Consider the following 3708-nt stretch of genomic DNA (forward strand, 5'->3'; position numbering starts at 1 on the left):
GAAGAAGAAGAAGAAGAAGAAGAAGAAGAAGAAGAAGAAGAAGAAGAAGAAGAAGAAGAAGAAGAAGAAGAAGAAGAAGAAGAAGAAGAAGAAGAAGAAGAAGAAGAACTTGTGTTTCGGAAACTATCAAAATTAATTGCAGTAAAATAAATTATTTCACAAATACAATAAACAATGACATAGCATTGGAAGGAAACATATATCCAAACGAAAATACACGTAGACTAGGACGCATAGGGGACACATAACAATGAACAGACACAACAAAGGAACCAAGGGAAAAGGCAAAACATACAATTGCACCGTACGTATGGCTAACTGTAGGTAACAATAAACTCATCAACACGTTGAGAAATGCAAGCTAATGGAGAGCATTTTGTATTGATGCACTCTTAGTTCAGAATAACGCAATGTAGCCTAGCTCATGAGTATATGGTAAAAATACTCAGTATAATGCTAAGACCAATCGTAACCTGACAGGTTTCTGGAAACGAAATGAGCATTACGACACTCTTTCAGAAAAACGTACAAACACGCCTGCAACTATGAACAGACAATTTGTTCGGCAACGACATAGAAAGTTCTTTCAACCACAATGTACAACATGCTGACTGGTCCTGTAACAGTTATATATTATAAAAAATCGTAATCAGTTTAGGGAAAAGATGTTTGTTTGCAAAAAACAAGTACAGATTAACCGAACGATCGTCAACAATAAAACATAAAATGTATCTTGGCATGGTCTGGACTGGGTACGGAAAAATACATGATAGATTTTCACACTGGGTAGTGTAGACACCCAGCATGAAATAAGTGACCCAATTTCTATCAAAATACTTTAGTCATATACTAAATTACAAACATTACAAAACAGATAATTTATGTAAAACCAGCTCTAAAAACAAACACTAGGACATTCACTTACCCTGATACTCCGCAAATATTCATCTTATCATTTGTCTAGAGATCATTCTTATTTCCCTGATGAGAAGACTGCATTGCTTTACATCATTTTATTCCTTCTGGAATAATACCAATATTTTTTTTCTCGTAACATATGTCGGAAGCATAACAATTTGAATAACACCTTCATTAAAATTTATGAACAAAGCAGCATAATTTTCCGCACTCTCACGCTGCAAAATCAACAATGAGAAGTCATTAATTCACACTCCTTAAAATTACAACGCACATTCGTCTCTTTAGGCTTAGATATGAATGAAGAAGTGAATGTCCTATCGCGTATTTCTATTCATCAGTGATTTGAAAGAAAAAAAACATTGTTTTAATAGCCATGTTTATTGGATATACTGCTGTAAAAGTATGCCAGGTGCTGCACGAGTGAATTAAAATCATTGTAAAAATATCCGTTATACTACATATATAGGTTAACTCAAAGCATTTGTACTGATGATTTCTGTGCAGATTATATTCAACAAAGATAATAAATATGAGGCCTTTAACATTAAATGTCCATTAAAAGTCTCACCTGTTTGCGTTCACTTATATGCCTTAGTGTTAATGCAATTATGCTCTTTCACCATATTACATATAAGGAATAATATTGAGTTTATAAACACATTGTATTTGGCCGCGAAGATTGTCCAGGTTAAAGCACGGGTTATTGGGTGTTGTAGGTCAGGAAACACTACATTAATGATTATTAGAACATTTTCTCTCATAATATAATTAGTGTTGGTCTATTTGCGTTGTAAGATGTTTACAAAGTGTTTACATATAATTTATGTACAATGAGACGTGTTAAGTATGATTAGAGTTTCGTTTCACAATGCTGTTATTCTAATTGCTGGATGTCCGAAAACATGAATGTAAAATATAAATTTTTAACGGCAATTTAAAATCCAAAACGTGATATAAATAGTAACACATATCAAGCTTGCAGGGGCGGGTATTAGCAGCAATAGCAATCCCTTTACACAAAATAATTCAAAAACCCTTAAAATTGCGCCTGTTCTAGTTGATAGGAATGTAATTTTAAAGAAAACGGTCAAACCCATGCATGGCGCAATAATATTTCAAACAAAGTAATGCTGACAATTTCAGTTTTTGTTCTATTATACATCATTATACTAAATCTTTAAATGAATAATCATATTGTCAGTGTATGAGGTTACTGTGAACATATTTATTATTGTTTAGATTATTTATAACTGGATTTAATTTTGAAAAAGTGGAAGTTCGGAAAACGTATGAACGTATTATTCGTGGAAACATAAGTTTCTTTATATTTCAGATTTTATAGCACTTAGGTAGTGGAAGGAAATTTGCTCAATATAACGTGAAACATATCGCTGTTACTTAATCGCAACCACTACAACCAATTAGCTGTTAAATACATTAGTACTACACTTCCCTATCGCACTTTTTCTGGAGACTTCATGAACTCCAAGACGAAACACCCAGCATCAAGTGGACTATTATCGAGAGGGCGTCACCATATTCACCCACCGTCTCTATTTGCCAGCTGTGCCTCCGCGTAAAACTGCATTTCATCTATCAATCCGCAATACCCATCAACAAGAAAAATGAAGTACTGTATCGCTGTCACCAGAGGTACACTCTTCAGGTAGATGTCAAGCCACTTACTACCGACAACCCAGATATACATCCTTAATACCAGTCACCCCTAACACCGGCTGCACCATGGTCAACGTCACAATTTAATCCTCATGAACAGCACCGGAAATCATCATTCTGAAAACTTCTCGATTCCTGTCTGCCCGCACTTACTCACCTCTTGTACATTACACCTTGTGCATGACCACGCGAGTACATGCGCACATATGCAACTGCTCACTGTAAGCATGCACATTGATATGTGTGTACGGCTGCACATGCGTGCGCACGCGCGCCCATATACATGAGCACCTGTGCGTGTGCATATATGTGCACCTATGCGCCTGCTCATATGTATATGTGCACACTTGTGTGTGCGCGCACGTCCTTGTAATGTGGGCATATGAACGTGGAAATAAAGGTATGCACGTGTGTCCGTGTGTGTGTATATGTGTGCGTGCGTGTGCCTTCGTGTCTGTGTGTGAATGCGCGCCCAGATGTGTGAATGTACATTTACGATCACATACACACTCTTATACGTACCGATGCATACACTCAGATATACAGCGTATACACGTAAATAAATTCATATATACACCCATATCTACCACCTCTTACTACTTCCCCTCCGCACACAGAACCGATTTTTGCACCACGTGGTCGATTTCCTGTTCAACATGCGGCCGTATTTTTCAAGGAATTGTTGTCGCTGAAATACCAACATCAAACTGCTATACAGCGTAACCTTTCTCGACCAATCGCACGGTATCGTCGAGTAGTAAACATTGACCCCCTTCAATCGAATTCTCATTCAGACCCCAGTGGGCGAAGACTAGCCATACGCTTGAGACTCAGAGGACCAAAGACCCTGACTCAAACTGTGTTGATCTATAGATGTGACTCCCAATAAAACGTGTTGAGTGACTTTATTCCGTTTGTCTGCTCACTGGTACTGATATTATACACACATACGTACCTACACACATACATATGTATGTATGTATGTATGTATATATGTATGTATGTGTCTATCTATGTATATACACATACATGCATACAGAAAAATATAGGTTTAGATAGGGATATATATATATATATATATATATATATATATATATATATATATATATA

General features: G+C 36.4%; 1 long non-coding RNA gene across 4 annotated transcripts in view; it reads right to left on the reverse strand.

Moving 5' to 3' along the window:
- LOC128247595 (uncharacterized) overlaps window positions 1-1253 on the reverse strand; it is a 137815-nt gene extending 136562 nt beyond the window's left edge. For all 4 annotated transcript variants that reach the window (XR_008263938.1, XR_008263936.1, XR_008263937.1 and 1 more), the window contains exon 1: window positions 926-1253. This is a non-coding gene — a long non-coding RNA (uncharacterized LOC128247595). The remainder of the gene's footprint in view (window positions 1-925) is intronic.
- Between the last annotated feature and the right edge of the window lie 2455 nt (window positions 1254-3708).

The sequence above is a fragment of the Octopus bimaculoides genome, chromosome 4 (assembly GCF_001194135.2).
Source record: "Octopus bimaculoides isolate UCB-OBI-ISO-001 chromosome 4, ASM119413v2, whole genome shotgun sequence".
Taxonomy (NCBI): Eukaryota; Metazoa; Mollusca; class Cephalopoda; order Octopoda; family Octopodidae; genus Octopus; species Octopus bimaculoides.